Genomic DNA, 21,825 nt, shown 5'->3' with positions numbered 1-21,825 from the left:
TCCTAGAGGAGAATATAGACAAAGCATTCTCTGACATAAATCATACCAATGTTTTCTTAGGTCAGTCTCTCAAGGAAGTATTAATAAAAACAAAAATAAACAAATGGGACCTAATCAAACTTACAGGTTTTTGTACCTCAAAGGAAATAATAAAACAAATTATACACTCAACAACAACAGCAACAAAAACCCATTTGGAAAATAGGCAGAAGACCTAAAGATTTATCCAAAGAAGACATACAGATGGCCAACAGCCACATGAAAATATGCTCAATATTGCTAATTACTAGAGAAATGCAAATAAAAATGGCAGTGAGGTATATCACCTGACACTGGTCAGAATGGTTATCATTAAAAAATCTACAAATGATAAATGCTCGAGAGGATGTGGAGAAAAGGGAACTTCCCTGCATTGTTGGTGGGAATGATAATTGGTTCAGTTCCTATGGAAAATAGTATGGAAGTTCCTCAAAAAAACTAAAAGTTGAGTTGCCATATGATCCAGCAATCCCACTCCTAAGAAAATATTTGGAGAAAATTATAATTTAAAAATATACATGAACCCCTAAATCCCTGTCTTCATAGTAGCATGATTCATAATAAGCAAGGCATGGAAACAATCTCTAAATATACAAACACAAATGCAGTATTATTGAGCCATAAAAAAGAACATCAGGAACATGGATGGACCTAGAGATTATACTGAGTGAAGTAATTCAGAAAGAGAACTACCATGTGATATCACTTATATTTAAAATCTGAAATATAACCCAAATTTATCTTCAAAACATAAACAGTCTCACAGACATAGAGAACAAACTTCTGGTTGCCAAGGTGGGGTGGGAATAGCAGAGGAAAGGACTGGGTATTTGGGCTTAGCTGGTGCAAGCTATTATACATGGAACAGATAAACAGCATGGTCCTACCATTTAGTTCAGGAAACTATATCCTGTGATTAGCCCTACTGGGAAAGAATATGAAAAAGAATGTGTGTGTATAACTGAATCACTTCACTGTACGGTAGAAATTAACACATAGTAAGTCAACTCTACTTCAATAAAATGCTTTTATTTTTTTTAAAGAGTATTGCAAACCTTCCCCTTGCTACTTCAGGTAACTGGGGAAAAAAAGACTCGACGACAAACTTGCAACAAGATGGGAATATTAACTGGTCCCTGAGTCACTGGTAAAGGCAAGCCACTTCACTACCTATGTTTGTGATATGAGTGAGAAAGAAACATTTATTATGTTGAGTTGTCAAGATTTATTTGCATGATCTGCTGTTACTTGAGTAACATCCAGGCACATTATTACATTACTGTGCTCAGTGCTAAGTCATGTCTGACTGCATTACTAGGAAGGGTGTAAAATGGAATTACCTGTTTTGAAAGTAAGTTATCACTTGATACACTGGTTCTTTTCTGTTTATTCTGTTTTGACCTTGAAAATCTACTTTAGAATTATATCCCAAGAAGATATAAATGTGCTGCTTTCATTCATCGAACTTGTATTCACTATATAATTCCAATTTTATTTTAAACAACCCATTATATGTCTATGCCCATATGAATTTTTGCAAATACATATTACAAAAATTAGAAATACACAGAGTGTGTCATTATGGTTTTGTTACTGGGCCAGAAAATGTAATAGAAATTAAGGGAATTTTTTAATTAGAAAAATATTCTATGTTTTTAAAAATCCATTTAAAAGCATTAGTTTTATAATAAAGATACAAAACAACAAATGTCATAAAAATGTTTAAAGTTAAACTGAAATATACACCAAAGAGGATATAGAGATGACAAATAAGCACAAGCAAAGATATTCAACATAATTAGTTATTCAGTTCAGTTCAGTTCAGTTCAGTCGCTCAGTCATGTCCGACTCTTTGCGACCCCATGAATCACAGCACACCAGGCCTCCCTGTGTGTCCATCATCAACTCCCGCAGTTCACTCAGACTCACGTCCATCGAGTCGGTGATGCCATCCAGCTATGTCATCCTCTGTCGTCCCCTTCTCCTCCTGCCCCCAATCCCTCCCAGCATCAGAGTCTTTTCCAGTGAGTCAACTCTTCGCATGAGCTGGCCAAAGTACTGGAGTTTCAGCTTTAGCATCATTCCTTCCAAAGAAATCCCAGGGCTGATCTCCATTAGAATGGACTGGTTGGATCTCCTTGCAGTCCAAGGGACCCTCAAGAGTCTTCTCCAACACCACAGTTCAAAAGCATCAATTCTTCGGTGCTCAGCTTTCTTCACAGTCCAACTCTCACATCCATACATGACCACTGGAAAAAACATAGGGAAATGCAAACTAAAACCATTCTATAATACCACTATATACCTAAAGTGTATAATATATACTCTATATAATGTATAGTGTATTATAGTGTATAATAGGTACTGTCTTTGTGAAATAACTAGAATTTTCTTACACTGCTGGGTAGGAGTATAAAATGGTACAGCCATTCTGGAAAATTATCTGGCAGTTTCTTGTCAAGCTAATGCTGGATTACTTAACCATACAGACCCAGCAGTCTTACTCCTAGGCATTTACTCTAGAGAAATGAAGTTATGTTTACACAAAAACCTCTGCACAGATTTTTATAGTGATTGTATTCACAGTATCCAAAATGTGAAAGTGATCCAATGGACTTCAGTGGGTAAATGGATCAATCTACTGATCGATAGAACTCAGCCCCTCCCAGCAATAAAAAGGACTAATATATTGATATATGCAATAACATGGATTTATCAAAGGCATGTTGATTGAAACAAGCTCATCTCAAAAAGTTGCACACTCTATGGTTCCATTTATATAACTCTTGAAAAGGCAAAGCTATGTGATAAAGGTATTGACAGAGAACATATGAGTGATTACTAGGGGTTACTCGGAGGTGTTCTAAGGTGACGAAACTGTTCAGTACTCTGGTTGTGGTGCTAGTTATGCAAATCTATTGTTATTGTTGTTTAGTTGTTAAGTCATGTCTGATTCTTTGCAGCCCCACAGACTGTAGCCGCTAGGCTCCTCTGTCCATGGGATTTCCCAGGCCAGAATACTGGAATGGGTAGCCTTATCCTTCTCCAGGGGATCTTCCCCACCCTGGGATCAAACTGATGTCTCCTGCATTGGCAGGTGGATTCTTTACTACTGAGCCACCAGGAAAGCCGATACAAACCTATACATGAGTTAAAAACCACAGAACTGTGTACCAAACAAGTTAATTTTATTGCATGTTAATTAAAGATAAAAATAAAAATCTGAAACAAACCAATAAATAATGCTGATCCTTCAAGCTTCACTGTCTTCATCACACCTACTTTTCAAGTTCAGTCTAGTCCACTTGAATTGCCCTTTTCTTCCTTTAAAGGGTATTAATGATTACATCATTTATCATTTGGTTCTTAACAATAGAATTCACTTCCTAGATCAATAATTATACTTAAAATAACAGTGTTTACTGTCTACATCATTTATCAATGACACATCAGTTAATTGGTTTTACACTATTGCTTAGTCTTAAGGTGTTTGAATACTTTGGTTGGGCTCTACCCTTGTCCCTTAGACTCAGTGTTGGACTCTGATATGGCCAATTGCAATGTGGTTAAGCTGAAATAGCTGGGAAAATTATATGTGGACTGTAGGGGCCAAGCCTAGGCTTGTTTCTTGATAACTGTATTGGAAGTTGGGAATCATATTGAAGAAGAGAATAGAATAAAAGACCTGAGAACTATGAGATTAGGCTCTAATGCCCTATGTCATTCATTGTATGTAACAAATTAATTTCTCTCCTATGATTTTGGAATGTGACTAGTTGGTACCATCCTTGTTAGAACTGAGGAAATAATCACTCAAATTATTTTTCTGAGTTCTATAAGTTCAAATGAGGATTCTCAGTTGAGAAAGACTAGAAATATGGAGTTAGTAGGAGTGAAGTTCATGCTCTTCCATATAAGGGAAGGAAATTTGGGATAGATAGAAGGGGAAAGTTCTCTTGAGTGAAAGGAGAGGCCAGTACCACCCTGAAACCCACATGTTGGTGAGTGGTGGTGGGCAGTACTTTCATCTTGCTCTATCCACTGGCTGGTCTGCCCAGTGCCCAAGTAGGATTAGGAATGTTGTTCTCCTGGGGTTGGCATCCAAGGCTTGAATTTATTTTTCATGAGCTCTGAGCAAAGTTCTTTGGTCTCAAAGGTGTCATCTTTCTTTTCTGTGGTATGCAGTATAGTAAAGGGTAAAGCTAAGTAAAACCACCTAGAAAGTTGTGCTTCTCTTAATAAGCCTTTACCAAGGTGTAACCGCAAGGTTTTCTCTGAAATCTTGCCTCTTATTTTTGCTGCTGCTGCTCAGATGTTCCAGAGTCGAAAACAATAGGACTTTGTGATTTAGAGTATTATAGATATTGAAATGTCACTGTTAGAGGGCTTTTGTTCCCCTCATCAGCTTCGGTGCTATTTCATTCACATTGCAAATAGCTGCTTTATATCACTTTTCCCTTTCCCCTCAGCATCTGTCTTTCTGTGCTTAGATTTCCCAGATTTCCCCTATATAACATCTTTATGTTTTACCCTATGTGCTATTCTGTCCACATAGTATAAAATATCGTCCCATAACAATCCTTCTGCTCCCAAAGCCCATTTTCTTTTTCTGCCTGTATTTTCAACCTAGAACCTTTGCATTCTTTTTCCCTCTTCATGCCACTGGTGCCACACCTTAATCTTGTATCATTGACACATGTAATTAATTTGTTTCTTATATTTTGTTAGTTCATTAATGAAGACATTGAACAAATATATGTTACATCTTATTCTGTAACTGTTCATTTTTATTCTTTTGAACTCTTCTAGGCATTTTCTCTAGCTATTCACTCTTAATGACTCCTGACCTTTATAACAGCTGTAAGTATGGAACTAGTCTTGTAATGGGGTTACAGTCCTATCTATGCTATTTATGGACGTGGGGAGAAACCATTCACTTTAAAATAGCATTCCCTTTAGTATTATCTTTACTTTTAAAAGCTACCTGGGATTTTATCAACTGGGGAACTGGATATATGTAGACAATATACCCTTTATATATAAATTACTCTTGGAGGACCAATGTAGGAAATAAATTTAATGATTAACCAAGTTGAACATTAGCTTGAAGTTTCAAGAAGACCTGAGGAGAAGGAGAGTTTTGATAAGAGAAGGAGAAATGAACATTACTTCTGGAATTTGGGCAGGGTACTGCTGTGAAGGGGAGGCAGGGGTCCATCTGCTTGGAGAAAGGAGAGAGCAGATGTAGGAGAAGAGAAAGGAAGGAAGATACCAGGTGATGGGAAAAATGGAAAAAGAGGCTACAAAAAAATGAAAGTTCTGGTTATTTTTCTTAGCATTCAGAGTATAGTCATGGCCAGGTATAGAGGAAGAGAAAGTTGCACTTTCCATGGTACATATCAGGAGGGTTCCACCTCAGCCTGCAGAATAAAAATCTAGTGAGTGAGAACTTTCATTTTCAGTAGTATTATAGATTGGATAGTTTATGAACTCTGAAAATGCTTCACAGATACACATACCCTCATACATGCACATAAATCTCTTTACATGCATAGCTGGGTCGACAAGGATGTCAAGGTAATTGAATTAAAAATGATAGGTATATATTCTCACAATTGGCCAATACTGAAGCTGACAGCTGCCCCAGTGGCCTGGAGCTTTAGTTTTGATAAGTCAAGGATGGGACACAGAGGTCTGTGGGTTTATCAGAGACTCCAGGAGAAAATCAGAATCCCTGAAAAGTGATCCTTAGCAAAAGAGAGTACAAGAAAAAATTTTCTGAAGAAAGAGATAGTAAGGAATCTTGCCTGTCTTGACTGTGGCTCTGGTGGAGGGAAAACATCCATGAATATTTTGTAACTATAAATCGGCCTTCATGATGATTTGAAAGCCAGAAATCACTTCACCTATGTGAAGTAATACACCTTAAGCCATGTATTTTGTTTAACCTGGTTATGTAAACACAGATCCTCTCTAGAGGATTATACACTCAACTTACACTTCAAAAAATCTAATAGGTCTCAAATGTGAACTGCCTAACCCTCTATCTCCTCTGGAGTTAGAAAAGGCAGAGGAAACAGAGATCAAATGGCCAACATCCGTTGGATCATCGAAAAAGCAAGAGAGTTCCAGAAAAACATCTACTTTTGCTTTATTGACTATACCACAGCCGTTGACTGTGTGGATCGCAACAAACTGTGGAAAATCCTGCAAGAGTTGGGACTACCAGACCACCTGACCTGCTTCCTGAGGAATCTATATGCAGATCAAGAAACAAGAGGAAAGGAGTACATCAAGGCTGTATATTGTCACCCTGCTTATTTAACTTCTATGCAGAGTACATCATAAGTAATGCTGGTCTGGATGAAGCACAAGCTGGAATCAAGATTGCCAGGAGAACTATCAATAACCCCATATATGCAAATGACACCACCCTTATGGCAGAAAGTGAAAAAGAGCTAAAGAGCCTCCTGATGAAAGTGAAAAAGGAGAGTGAAAAAGTTGACCTAAAACTCAATATTAAAGAGAATGAAGATCATAGCATCCGGTTCCATTACTTCGTGGCAAATAGATGAGGAAACAATGAAAACAGTGACACACTTTATTTTTTTGGGCTCCAAAATCACTGCAGATGGTGACTGCAGCCATGAAATTAAAAGATGCTTACTCCTTGAAAGAAAAGCTCTGACCAACCTAGACAGCATATTAAAAAGCAGAGACATTACTTTGCCAACAAAGGTCCGTCTAGTCAAGGCTATGGTTTTTCCAGTAGTCATGTACAGATGTAAGATTTGGACTATAAAGAAAGCTGAGCACCGAAGAATTGATGCTTTTGAACTGTGGTGTTGGAAAGGAGATCCAACCAGTTCATCCTAAAGGAAATCAATCCTGAGTATTCATTCGGAGGACTTATGCTGAAGCTGAAACTCCAATAATTTGGCCACCTGATGCGAAGAACTGACTCATTGGAAAAGAAGCTGATGCTGAGAAAGATTGAAGAAAGGAGGAGAAGGGGACAACAGAGGATGAGATGGTTGGATGGCATCCCCGACTCAATGGACATGAGTTTGAATAAGCTCCAGGAGTTGGTGATGGACAGGGAGGCCTGGCATGCTGCAGTCCATGGGATCGCAAAGAGTCGGACACAACTGAGCAACTGAACTGAACTGTCTCCTCTCACTCTCCTTCCATCCCCCTCCTTCCCTCCCTCCCTCCCTCTCTCTCTCTCTCACACACACACACACAGATCGCAAAGCACATGGAGAAACAAACAACTATAGGTGAGAATTAAGTGTAAACAACCCGTTGTAGAATTAAAACATTCAAGACCTTAGATATTGGAATTAATGGAAATAGATTATAAAATTATGTTCAAGTTTACTCTTTTTTTTCTGCTTTCTTAGGTTGTAAAGTTAGGTTGTTGCTTTGCCATCGTTCCTGTTTTTTTGTGTGTGTAAGCATTTATGGCTATAAATTTTTGCCCTTAACACTGCTTTCACTGAGTCCCTCAAGTATTGGTATATTGATTTCATTTTCATTCATCTCTAAATATTTTCTAATTTTCCTTGTGATTTATTTTTGAATCATTGGTTTTTAAAAAATATATTGTTGTAAAGCAATCACCAATCAATTAAAAATATAAATTTTTAAAAAGTAGATTGTTAATTTCCACAAGTCTGTGAATTCTCAACTTATACTGTGTTATTCATTCTTTATATTGTGGTATGGTTGATTTGCAATATATTATCAGTAGTTTCAGATATAGGACAGAGTGATTCAAAATTTTTATAGGTTATACTCCATTTATAGTTATTATAAAATATTGGCTACATTCTTTGTGCTGTACAATATATCCTTGTATTTCCCTCTTATTTCCCTGTTCCTATCATGCCCCTCCTCACTTCCATCTCACCAGTGGTAACCACTAGTTTGGTTTCTATATCTGTAAGTCTGTTTCTTTTTTGTTATTTTCACTCATTTGTTTTATTTTTATCAAAGTATAGTTCATTTAAAATGTGTTAATTTCTAATATATAGCACAGCAATTCAGATTGATATGTATTTATACTGTATATATATGTTGTTTGCATATATATACACACACTTTTCCAGATTCTTTTCCTTATAGGTTATTATAAAATATTGAGTACAGTTTCCTGTGCTGTGCAGTATGTCCTTGTTGGTTATCTGTTCTATATATGTCTGTATGTGTTCATCTCAAACTCTTAATTTATCCTCCCCACCCCCATTCTTTCCCCTTTGGAGATCATAAGTTTGTTTTCTTTGTCTATGGGTCTGTTTCTGTTTTGTAAATAAGTCCACTTGTATCTTTTTTCTTGATTCCACATATACGTGCTATCATATGATATTTGTCTTTCTCTCCCTGGCTTACTTCCCTTACTGTGATAATCTCTAGGTCAATCCATGTTGCTGCAAATGGCATTATTCTTATTTATGGCTGAGTAGTATTCTGTTGTGTGTGTACGTTTGTGTGTGTATATATATATATACACATACATAGTATATCTTCTTTATCCATTCATTCATCAATGGGCACTTAGGTTGCTTCCTTATCTTGGCTATTGTAAATAGTGGTATAGTGAACATTGAGATGCATATATCTTTTCAATTATAGTTTTCTCCACATATGTTCCCAGGAGTGAGATTGCAGGCTCATATGGTAACTTTGTTTTTAGAGTTTTGACATTGATACCATCAAAATACAGAATATTTCCATCACTACAAAGATCCTTCAGGTTGTTGTTTTGCAGCAATACATGCTTTGCTTCTACGCTACTCCCTTCTTAATCCCTAATAACCACCAATATGTTCTCCATTTCTATATTTTTAATTTAAAAAATGTTGTATAAATGAAATCATAAAGTATGTAACCTTTTGGGGACTTTTTTCACTTTGCATAATTTCTGTGGGCATCCATCTGGGTGGCTGCATGTAATGGTAGTCTGTGTATCATGTAGCAGTGTTCATGTTGCATGTACCCATTGAAGGGTCCTTTTTACTGCTGAGTAGTAGAAGGCAATGGCACCCCACTCCAGTACTCTTGCCTAGAAAATCCCATGGACGGAGGAGCCTGGTAGGCTGCAGTCCATGGGGTTGCTGAGTCGGACACAACTGAGCGACTTCACTTTCACTTTTCACTTTCATGCATTGGAGAAGGAAATGGCAACCCACTCCAGTGTTCTTACCTGGAGAATCCCAGGGACGGGGGAGCCTGGTGGGCTGCTGTCTCTCGGGCTGCACAGAGTCAGACATGACTGAAACGACTTAGCAGCAGCAGCAGCAGTAGAAGGCAATGGCACCCCACTCCAGTACTCTTGCCTGGAAAATCCCATGGAGGGAGGAGCCTGGTAGGCTACAGTCAATGGGATCAAAAGTGAAAGTGGGATTTTTTTTAAATTATTTATTTTGCTGCATCAGGTCTTAGTTGCACACAGAATCTCTAGTTATGGCACACTGATAGGCTCCAGAGTGCTTGGGCTCAGTAATTGTGGTGTGTGGGCTTAGTTGCTCTGTAGCATGTGGGATCTTAGTTTCCTGACCAGGGATCAAACCTGCGTCCCCTGCATTGCAGGGTGGATTCTCAACCACTGGACCACGAGAGAAGTCCCATGTTCATTTTCTAATTAGATATTTTTATACTGTTGAGTTTTGTGAGTTCTATATAAATTTCAGGCACTAGTCCTTTTTTGGATACATGACTCGGCAATTTTTTCCTAGTCTGTAGCTTATCTTTTTAATTCTTTAAATAGGGTCTTTCATAGTGGAAAAATATTTTAATTTAGATAAACCTCACTGTGTCAGTATTTCCTTTTATGAATCATGCTTTTGATTTAAAGAAGCAAAGAACTTTTTGCTTTGCTCCTAGATCCAAATTTTTCTCTTCAGTTTTTTCTAAAAGTTTTATGGTTTTTACATTTAAGTCCATTTTGAGTTCATTTTTTAAGGTATGAGATTTGTGCCTGGAATGTTTTTTAAAATTTTTTTGCATATAGATATCTAATTGTTTGGGCTTCCCATGTGGCATAATGGTAAAGAATCCGCCTGCCAGTGCAGGAGACACAAGAGATGTGGGTTCAATCCCTGGGTCGGGAAGATTCCCTGGAGGAGGAAATGGGAACCCACTCCAGTATTCTTGCCTGGAGAATTCCTTGGACAGAGGAGCCTGGTGGACTACAGTCCTAGAGGTTGCAAAGGGTCAGACACAACTGAGCAACTGAGCACATTGTGTATACACATACAGTTGTTCATGCACCAGTTATTTCCTCCACTGAATTGCTTCTGCCCCTTTGTCAAAAATCACTGGACTTTTTTGTGTGTATCTGTTGTTTGGTTCTCTATTCTTTTTATTGATTTATGTGTCTATCCCTCCTCCAAAACAGTTTGATGACTAAGTCTTGAAATTTGGTAGACTTATTCATTCTACTTTATTCTCCTTTTCCAGAATTGTTTTAGCTATTCTAGTTGCTTTATGTTTTTATCTATATTTCAGAATAACCTTGTTCATATCTATTAAGAAAAACCTTGTTAGCATTTTTATAAGAATTGAGCTAAATCTATTATCAGTTTTCCTCAAATTGATATCTTTTCTGTATTGTCTTTCAATTCATAAAAATGGTATGTCTACATTAATTTAGATCCTCTATTTATCTTGTCACCATTGTCTTTTACAGCATACATGTACATGCTTTTTCAGAATTATGCCCGTCTTTCCATTTTTTGAGATTGTTAATTGTATTTTTTAATTTTGCAAGCACATACTCATTGCTAATGTATAGCAATGAATATAATTGATTTTCGTATCTTTATCTTGTATGCAGTAACCTTGCTGAGCTTACGTACTACAGTTGACCTTGAACAAGATAGATTTGAACTGCAAAGGACCACTGACAAAGGAATTTTAAATATATATATTTTTTAATATATTTATATATATCTACACACACTATAGTACTATAGCCCACTGGCTTCCCTAGTGGCTCAGACAGTAAAGAATCTGCCTGCAAATGCAGGAGACCTGGATTTGAATGCTAGGTTGGGAAGATGCCCTGGAGAAGGGAATGGCTACCCACTCCAGTATTCTTACCTGGAGAATTCCATGGACAGAGGAGCCTGGTGGGCTACAGTCCATGGGGCCACAAAGAGTCAGACATGACTGAGCCACTAAACGTAGCATAGCACTATATGATCTGTGGTTTGTTAAATCACGAATGTGGATTTGCACATGCAGAGGACCAGTTCTAAAGCAAATCACAGGTGTGGATTTGCACATGGGGAGGACCAGTTCTAAAGCAAATCACGAACGTGGATTTGCACATGGGGAGGACCAGTTCTAAAGCTGTATGCAAATTTTTCAGCTGCACGGGTGTCAGTGTTCTTACCCACCATGTTGTTAAAGGCTCATCTATAGTTTGCCATGTTTGTGGGTTTCTTAGAACCTTTTATGCAATCATGTCATTCACAAACATGGAGAGTTCTATTTTTTCCTTTCTAATCTGTATGCCTTTTATTTCCATTTCTTCCCTTGTAGCACTGGCTATAACTTCTAGCTCTATTATGAGTAAGTGGGGAAATCAGAAATCCTTGCTTTGTTCTCCGTCATAGAGGGAAACATTCCACCTTTCATCATTAAGTATGATGTTAGCTCTAGATTTTTTGTAGATGCTTGTTACTAGATTGAGGAAGTTTTGCTCTATTCTATGTTTCTGGATTTTTAAAGTCATGAATAAGTATTGAATTTTATCAGATACTTTCTCTGCATCAACTGATACGGTCAAGTGTTTTTCTTTTTTAGCTTGTTGCTGCTGCTAAGTCGCTTCAGTTGTGTCTGACTCTGTGCGACCCCATAGATGGCAGCCCATGATGCTCCCCCGTCCCTGGGATTCTCCAGGCAAGAACACTGGAGTGGGTTGCCATTTCCTTCTCCAGTGCATGAAAGTGAGAAGTGAAAGTGAAGTCGCTCAGTCATGTCTGACTCTTCACAACCCCATGGACTGCGGCACACCAAGCTCTTCTGTCTAGGGGATTTTCCAGGCAAGGGTGCTGGAGTGGGGTGCCATTGCCTTCTCCGTTTTAGCTTGTTAATGTGGTGGAATCCATTGACTGATTTTTGGATAGTGAACCAGACTTGCATCCCTAAGATAAACCCCTTTGTCACGGTATACAGTTCTTGTTATATATTGCTAAATTCTATTTCCTAATATTTTTAAGGCCTTTTGCTATCTAAATAATATGGTGGAAATTGGTCTATAGTTTTCATTTTTTTGTACTTTTTCTGGTTTTGATGTCAAGATAACAGCCTCACAAAATGCTTTGGGAAGTATTCTTCCTCTTGTGCTTTATGGAAGAGATCATGAATAACTAACATTAAGTTGACTTTAACTATATAGTAGAATTCTTCGGTGAAACCATCTGAATGTGGTACTTTCTTTTCTGGGAGTTCACAAATTATGAATTCAACTTTCTTAATAGCTCTAGGGATTTTCTAATTATCTATTTTATATTGAATGAGTTGTAGTAATTAGTGTTTTTCAAGTTATTAGTCCATTTCATTTAAGTTGTTGAATGTATTTGTTTAGAGTTTTTTGTAGTATACCCTTGTCTTTTTGAGATCTGTAGAGTGTGTACTGATATGGGCTGGTTTTATTCTGATACTAGTAATTTGTTTATTTTCTCCTTTTGTCTTTGTCAGCAGTCTTAAAGACTGGATTTTTGTTTTATTGATTTTTTTTCTATTTCTCTCTTTTCGATTTTATTATTCATTTCTGTTTTAAAATTTTTAGTCATTGTTTTTTTCTATTTCTCTCTTTTCGATTTTATTCATTTCTGTTTTAAAATTTTTAGTCATTGCTTTAGAATAGATGTGCTTGCAACAATTCTATTTTTTTTAGATTTTTTTAAAATTTATTTTTATTGAAGTATAGCTGAATTATAATGTTGTGTTAATTACTGCTGTACAGCAGAGTGACTCAGTTATAAAAATATACATTCTTTTTCATATTCATTTCCATTATGGTTTGTCACAGGATATTGAATATAGTTCCCTGTGCTATACAGTAGGGCCTTGTTTAACAAATTATTTTAGTTTAATTCATCTGAAGATGTCTTGATTTCTGCTTTATTCTTAAAGTATAGTGTTGCTGAATATAGTATTCTGGGTTGATAGAATAAAAAATGTTGTAGCATGTTTTTCTGGCCTCCATGGTTTCTGATGAAAAATCTACTGCCCTTTGAATTGTTTTTCTGTATATAGATGTTATCTCTCTCTTGTTATTGTCAAAATTTTTTCTTTGTCTTTAGTTTTCTGAACTTTGACTATGATGTGTCTTAGTGGGGATTTTGGGTTTATCTTGCTTGAGTTTACCCAGATTCCTATATCAGTAGGTATGTCTTCTTTTTTTTTTTTTTTTTTTAAGCAATTCTGGGGATTTTTCAGATGTTCTTTCTTTGAGCACTTTTTAACCCCTATTCTCCTTCTCCTCTCATTTTAGGATTCTTAAAACAGGAACATAGACCTTGGTGGAGAAACTTGGACTAAGTCTTAACTTTGCTTCCAGTACTCAAAATTGACCGTGTAAATTCCAATTCGAAAGTTCAGTGTAGCAAATATATTTCTGTTAGTGTATGTTCTGTTAGAGGGAAGAAGAATAGTGCCTTTTCACTATAACAGCTCTGAGTGTTTACAATTGTTTTATTCAAGAGAAAAAAGATTGGAAAACAATTACATATATCATTCAAAATTTGGAGAATGGAGATATTTCCATTAGAAGAAGAAATCGGATTATTTTAAAACTTTTCGGTGTTAACCTGACTCATCTGAAGGTGGTTAGAAGCTATTAAAATCTGTTCTCAAACTTTATTGAGAGTCTGCATCTCAGGAGTGGCATGCATGACTTTTCGGCCAGCTAGGATGAATGGGCGAAATTTAGCAGCAGTTCCAACTTCTGACATTTTATTGAAAAATGAATACCAAATTCTGGCACTGCCTTTTTGCAGCCCCTCAGAATAGCACACCAGTTTTGATGTATTATAGCACATACACTGTGACTGGTATAAGGGACAAGAACACAACAAAGTTTCCTTTGAAGATAATATCCTTGAAAAAGTCGCTTTGAGATTTAGTTACCTTATTTATAAACAAAGTTAATAATATCTGCCCATTCCTTCTATGAGGAATGAAGAGTAGGGGTGGATGCGGAGTTATACATCCTGGGAACAGCTTAGCAGTTTGTCTTAGATATAGCCTTGAAAGGAATGCTTTGAATGTATTGCAAACATTTCCCTATTTTTGTGACAGCTACATCTTTAATATTGCTCTCCTAACATTCATTTCTTTTCCTCGGATTTATGTTTGACTACAGTAACTACTCTTTACAAAGTTTTCTCAGGAATCACAGTTTTTGGAGAGATTGTTCACCATTTACACAGAGAATAGCGTTAAAGAATTTTGTGTGACTTATCCTTTAGCTTTATGATCAAATTCTGGCTAACAGAATTAGCAGGAAAAAAGTGTAAACTTTATTCCTCAATAACCCTTTAAATACTAGTCAGTCTTAAGCATTCTCTGAACAGTATGTGAATATGAGCTGGATTAGAGAGTGTGATGAGGACATCGGGAAGGAAAGAGTGTTGGCAAGTAATATGGTGCACTTTTATCAATATAAAAATATACTAAAATAAACCATTTGGAATAAAACAGAATAATAGTAGTGTTAGAAATAGTAGTAGTAGTAACAATAATAGCAACAACACTTTGGAAAAGGTAATTTATTGAGTATTACATTTGTGTTTTTCACCCAAGCATGGCCAAGATTATATTTCCTGCTTATTCCAGTGGGATGGGGTTTAGAATGAAATTAAATTGGTGCAAAGAAGAATAAAACTGTATTATTTTTTCCTGCACAGCTAAACTTGTAGACCAAGTTCATACTTGCTGTAATTTACTGAATTCGCCCAATGTAGGGGAATGTGTTTGTTTGGAGGCACAATTGCCATGGCCCCAAGTGCTCTTCGGAGAAGGCAATGGCACCCCACTCCAGTACTCTTGCCTGGAAAATCCCACGGACAGAGGAGCCTGGTGGGCTGCAGTCCATGGGGTCGCTGGGAGTCAGACACGACTGAGCAACTTCACTTTCACTTTTCATCTTCATGCATTGGAGAAGGAAATGGCAACCCACTCCAGTGTTCTTGCCTGGAGAATCCCAGGGGTGGGGGAGCCTGCTGGGCTGCCGTCTCTGGGGTCGCACAGAGTTGGACACGACTGAAGTGACTTAGCAGCAGGTGCTCTTGCATGTTCTTGCTAGAGATGTCAGAGTGCAAAACCCTCTTTACCCAGGTCATTTCTCAGGGTTATGTTTGCAGCAAGTCACCTTGAGGGATGAAGTAATATCTTTCCCTAGACAAAGAGTAGGGTGGCTTCCTCTTACCATAAAAATAGTGACTATGTTAAGTTCGGTGTTCTTCTTCCAATGAGACACAGAGATAGAGATAAGTGACATTATATGTTTATCTTTCTTGGTCTTACTTCACTTAGTATGATAAGCACTAGGTCTGTCCATGTTGCTGAAAATGGCATAATTTTATTCTTTTTTCATGGCTGAGTAAGTATTCCATTGTATGTATGTATGTATATATATTCATTCATCTGTCAATAAGCATTTAGGTTGCTTCCATGTCTTGGCTATTATAAATAGCCTTAGCACATTTTTAAGTCACACTATTAGGTTTTTGTTATTAAGTTGTAGGAATTCCTTACATATTTTGGAGATCAACCTCTTATCAGACATTTTTGCAGATATTTTCCCCATTCTGTAGGTTGACTTTTCACTCTGCTGATTGTTTCCTTTGCTGTGCAGAAGCTTTTTAGTTGGTGTGGTCATACTTGTTTGTTTCAGGTTTTATCACCTGTGCTGTTAGTGTTATGTCTGTGTAAGTATTGCCAAGGCCAATGCCATGAAGCTTTATTTCTATGCTTTCTCCTGTGTTTGCCTCTAGACCTTTTTAACAGTTTCAGCTCTTACTAAGTCTTTAATCTAAGTCTTTAATTTTGTGTTGGTTTTTGTGTCTGATGTAAGATAAGAGTCAGATTTAATTCTTTTTCATGCGAATATCCTATTCAGCTTTCCCATTACCACTTGTTGAAGAAGCTGTCCTTTCCGTTTCATGTATTGTTACCACTCTTGTCAAAGACCAATTGACCATATACTTGTGTATTTATATCTAGGTTCTGTATTCTATTCCACTGATCTGTCAGTTTTTATGCCAGTTTTCAAGATTGATTTGTCTATTCATGGTCTATTGTGTTTCCATATGAATTACAGAATTGTTTTTTCTATTTCTGTGAAAAAAGAACGCTTTGGGATTTTGATAGGAATTGTGCTGAGTATGTAGGTTACTTTGGGTAGTATGGACATTTTATTAACATTAATTCTTCTAACTGTAAACACAATGTGTTTCCATTTTCCTCTGTCTTGTTTAATTGCTCTCATCAGTGTTTTCTGTTTCTATATATAAAATTTTCACTTCCTTAGTTAAGCATATTCCTAAGATTTTATTCCTTTTGATACTATTGACAATAGGATTTTTAAAAATTTCCTTTTCGAGGAGTTTGTTGTTAGTTAGCTGTAGTTAGTTTGTTGCAGTGTATCGAAATGTAAGTGATTTTTGTTTGTTGATGTATTCTGCAACTTTACTGCATTTGTTTACTAGTTTAAAAGGTCTTTTTGCTTTTTACCAGTGAGTATGGTTTTAGTTGTGGACTTTTCGTCAGTTCAGTCACACAGTCATGTCTGATTCTTTGTGACCCCATGGACAGCAGCACGCCAAGCCTCCCTGTCCATCACCAACTGCCGGAGCTTACTCAAACTCATGTCCATTGAGTTGGGGATGCCATCCAACCGTCTCATCCTCTGTCATCCCCTTCTCCTCCTGCCTTCAATCTTTCCCAGCATCAGGGTCTTTTCCAATAAGTCAGTTCTTCACAACAGGTGGCCAAAGTATTGGAGTTTCAGCTTCAGCATAAGTCCTCCCAATGAATATTCAGGATTGATTTCCTTTAGGATGGATTGGTTGGATCTCCTTGCAGTCCAAGGGACTCTCAAGAGTCTTCTCCAACGCCACAGTTCAAAAGCATCAATTCTTCAGCACTCAGCTTTCTTTATAGTCCAGCTCTCACATCCATACATGACTACTGGAAAAAACCATAGCCTGACTAGACGGACCTTTGTTGGCAAAGTAATGTCTCTGCTTTTGAATATGCTGTCTAGGTTGGTCATAACTTTTCTTCCAAGGAGCAAGGATCTTTTAATTTCATGGCTGCAGTCACTATCTCTAGTGATTTTGGAGACCAAAAAAACAAGGTAGCCACTGTTTCCTCATCTATTTGCCATAAAGTGATGGGACCAGATGCCATGATCTTAGTTTTCTGAATATTGAGTTTTAAGTCAACTTTTTCATTCTCCTCTTTCATTTTCAAGAACCTCTTTAGTTCTTCTTCGCTTTCTGCCATAAGGGTGTGTCATCTGCGTATCTGAGGTTATTGATATTTCTCCTGGCATCTTAATTCCAGTCTGCGCATCATGCAGCCCAGTGTTTCTCATGATGTACTCTGCATATAAGTTAAATAAGCAGGGTGACAATATGCAGCCTTGACGTACTCCTTTCCCAATTTGGAACCAGTCTGTTGTTCCATGTCAAGTTCTAACTGGACAGATTTCTCTGTCCAGAAATCTGGACATACATATTTCTCAGGAGGCAGGTCAGGTGGTCTGGTAGTCCCATCTCTTTAAGAATTTTCCACAGATTGTTGCCATCCACACAGTCAAAGGCTTTGGTGTAGTCAATAAAGCAGAAGTTGATGTTTTTCTGGAACTCTCTTGCTTTTTTTGTGACCAAGCAGATGTTGGCAATTTGATCTCTGGTTCCTCTGCCTTTTCTAACTCCAGCTTGAACATCTGGAAGTTCATGGTTCATGTACTGTTGAAGCCTGGCTTGGAGAATTTTGAACCATTACTTTGCTAGTGTGTGAGATGAATGCAATTGTGCGGTAGTTTGAGCATTCTTTGGCATTGCCTTTCTTTGGGATTGGAATGAAAACTGACCTTTTCCAGCCATTGGCCACTGAGTTTGCCAAATTTGCTGACATATTGAGTGCAGCACTTTATCACAGCATCATCTTTTATGATTTGAAATAGCTCAACTGGTTCCATAACCTCCACTAGCTTTGTTTGTAGTGATGCTTCCTAAGCATCTTTTCATGAAAGGACTTTTCATGTATAGCTTTTATTGTATTAAGGTATTTTCTTTCTATTCCTAGTTTGATGAGAGTTTGTGTCATGAAAGATTATTGAATTTTTCCAAGCATTCTATCTCCATTTAGATAATCCTGATTTTTAATCTGTGTTCTGTTAGTATGATACATTAATTGATTTTTGTATGTTGAGCTGTCTTTGCATTCCATAAATTTCAAGTGGTTGTGATGCGTGATTCTGTTAATGTGCTTTTGTATTTGAGTTGCTAGTGTCTGCTCTGTTATGTCTTCTTGGAGAATTGACCACTTTGACCCGTTTATCATTATGTGAGTCCCTTCTTTATCCATGATAACTTTCCTTGCTCTGAAGTCTGCTTTGTTTGAAATTGATATAGCTATATCTGCTTTCTTTTAAGTAGTGTGAATGTGGTATTTTTCTCTATCAGTTTACTGTTAATCTATGTAGGTCTTTATATTTAAAATAGGTTTGTTGTGTACAGCAAGCATATAGTTGAGTCTTATTTTTTGATTCACTATGAAAATGCGTGTTTTTTAATTGGTGAATTTAGACTAATTAAGGCTGCAGTTGGTAGTAGAAAGGGAGTTTGGGAGTGAGAGTGATGTTTATATTTCTATTCTATAACTCTTCTGCTGAATTGAATTTTTGACTTGGAATTAATTTTAATTAACCTCTTTGTGCCTCATCTTAATCTTTGTGTCTGTTTCCTCATCTCTAAATGGAAATGATAAAAATTGTATGTACCCCCATAGAATTGCTAGAAGTATTATCTGAGTTCATATTTGAAGAACACTTAAGAGTATAGCTTAATACATAGAATATATAAATGGTAAATATTAAATTTGAAATGACTTTGGCTTTATGTGTTTCCTCTATTTTTCTTATATGAAAAGCTTTGAGAGTTTTTTTACACAGATAAAGGATCATTTAATGGACTTGGGGGGATGTGTATATAACACTGGAATTATAGTTTTGCTAGGAATTTTTGTAATATCACACAGGCACTATTATACAGGTTAGACATCCCCTTTTTCATTCAAATGTGATGTTTGGTTCTTGGTATTAATTTGTGTTTTCTGAAGGTTTTGCTGTTTTAGGGTCATTTAGGAAAATGCCAAGCTTAAGTGACAGATCTGCATTTATTTTTGACCTTCTGGGAAATTAGAGTCAGGTTAACAGTTCTATCATGAGGCATTCAGTGTCCTAGAAGTAATCTGTCTCTGGTGTGGCTCATACTCTGCAAAATCTTCAGGAATTGAGTAGTGGCAAACTTATCTCAAGAAAGAGAGCATTTGAAACTTTATAAAATATCCTTCCTTTTAATTGATATGCAGATATCAAAGGTTGCAGATAGGACTCTGACAATGTGAGTCAATTTTTTTTAATGGAATATACCACTTCCTTACTAAATTATTTTATTCTTCTTTCTACATGTATGAAATTTTAGATACAAATTTCTTTCGTTACAACTTTTTAATGAGAGCTATGGAAATACCCATAAAATATTTGGAAACCAAAAAAATGTGTTCAGTTTCTTAAAATGTTTCACTCAAGGTGTAGTAGCCTATGGAAACGCTGACACGTTATATTGTATTGGCATAACAAGAAAGTTTCCAAGAAATGCCCTGATAAGAGATTAGCATGCCAAGGTTTTGTCATTGTTACGATGAAAAAGATGATATTGGCAAAAAGTAAAACCTCAGCCTGTGAAAATTGCTTCCGATACTGAAGCTGCTATACCTTTGATTTTATTTTCTAGGTCGTTGTTTCCCAAACTACATGTTGAACTCCTAGTGGGACTGTGAAGATATTATGAGTGTTCCTGGTGATCAGAGCAGAAGAGATCCAGCAGTGGTAAGTGGCAGTGAAGGAATGCAAGCTGTTATATAAATGACCCAGATGCCCTGTCTCCTCTCGTCCCTCTCGTTAACTCCAAATCAGACTTTTTTTCTAGTCTTTTCAGATTTTCTACCTTCCTCAGAGATGAATATTGGTAACTTTCCACTTATTTTTTTCTCTTTCCTTAATATTACAGCTAATGACTATTGAGTAATTGCTTTGTGTCATGAGATGGTGTACTGGGTGTATTATATAGCTTATTTCATTTAAACCTCAGCAGAATTCTTGAAGATAGGTACTATTTTTTTTTTAATCCAGTTCATAAATGGAGAAGCTGAGGCTTGGGGAATTTCAGTGATTTGTATAAGATCATTTGGCAAAGAAGAGATGCTGCCAGTTTTGAACACAGGCAGCCTGAATATAAGATCCAGAGTCTTTTCTCTCTCTTCTCCTTTTGTTTATGTCACTGAATCTAATTGGATGAAACAGTTCCTCTCTCATTATTAACTATTTCTGAGGATGGAGAGCAACCCCTTTCAGTGGGGCAGCTCAGACAGCATATTCTGAGAAGATTTTTCAAATGGCAAAATGCTTCCTACAGAGATTAAGAAATGTTCTCTAAAGGACATAAAGAACCGTTAAGTTCTGCCTAAGGATTAGGCAGAAAGAGAAAGAGAAATTATTATTTTAAAACTTCAGCAGAAATGAAGGGTGTCAGTTCTGTCCAGTCACTCAGCTGTATCCGACTCTGCAACCCCATGGACTGCAGCATGCCAGGCTTCCCTGTCCATCACCAACTCCTGGAGCTTGCCCAAACTCAGGTCCATTGAGTCGGTGATGCCATCCAACTATCTTATCCTCCGACATCCTCTTCTCCTCCTGCCTTCAATCTCTCCAGCATCAGGGTCTTTTCCAATGAGTCAGTTCTTTGCATCAGGTGGCCAAAGTATTGGAGCTTCACCATCAGTCCTTCCAATGAATATTCAGGACTGATTTCCTTTAGGATTGACTGGTTTGATCTCCTTGCAGTCCAGGGGCCTCTCAAGAGTCTTCTCCAACACCACAGTTCAAAAGCATCACTTCTTCAGCACTTAGCTTTCTTTATGGTCCAACTGTCACATCCATACATGATTACTGGGAAAACCATAGGGTTGACTAGATGGACTTCTGTCAGCAAAGTTATATCTCTGCTTTTCAATATACTGTGTAGGTTCTTCCAAGAAGCAAGCATCTTTTAATTTCATGGCTGCAGTCACCATATAAAAGGCATAGAGACTGACAGAAGTTTAGAAAACTTATTAGTTAATTCTCTAGTTTCTCAGATTGCTTTGACATAGTTACATATTTTTGGTGAAGATGATATCATTGTATAAGAATTCTTCAGTCTCTCTTTTGGAAAAAGTGTTTCCCTCTTGCCTCCTCATTGCTTCCTTCTGCTAGAGGGAAGCTGCTTCTCAAGAAGATGACTGTGTGATACTACGGTCACTGTTAAGAATTAAGGGACACATTTAACAGCTGAATTCTTCCAAATGAATTACAAAGTTAAATAGAAATGGGAATTCCAATAACGATGGCAAAACTACCTGGGTCAGTTCCTTTCATAAACCATAGTTTAAAGCAAAACTGGAAAATATTATTAAAAGCAGTTGGCTAAAGGCTGATAA

The sequence above is a fragment of the Capricornis sumatraensis genome, chromosome 9 (genome assembly GCF_032405125.1).
Source record: "Capricornis sumatraensis isolate serow.1 chromosome 9, serow.2, whole genome shotgun sequence".
Lineage (NCBI taxonomy): Eukaryota > Metazoa > Chordata > Mammalia > Artiodactyla > Bovidae > Capricornis > Capricornis sumatraensis.
This window is presented reverse-complemented; position numbering follows the sequence as displayed.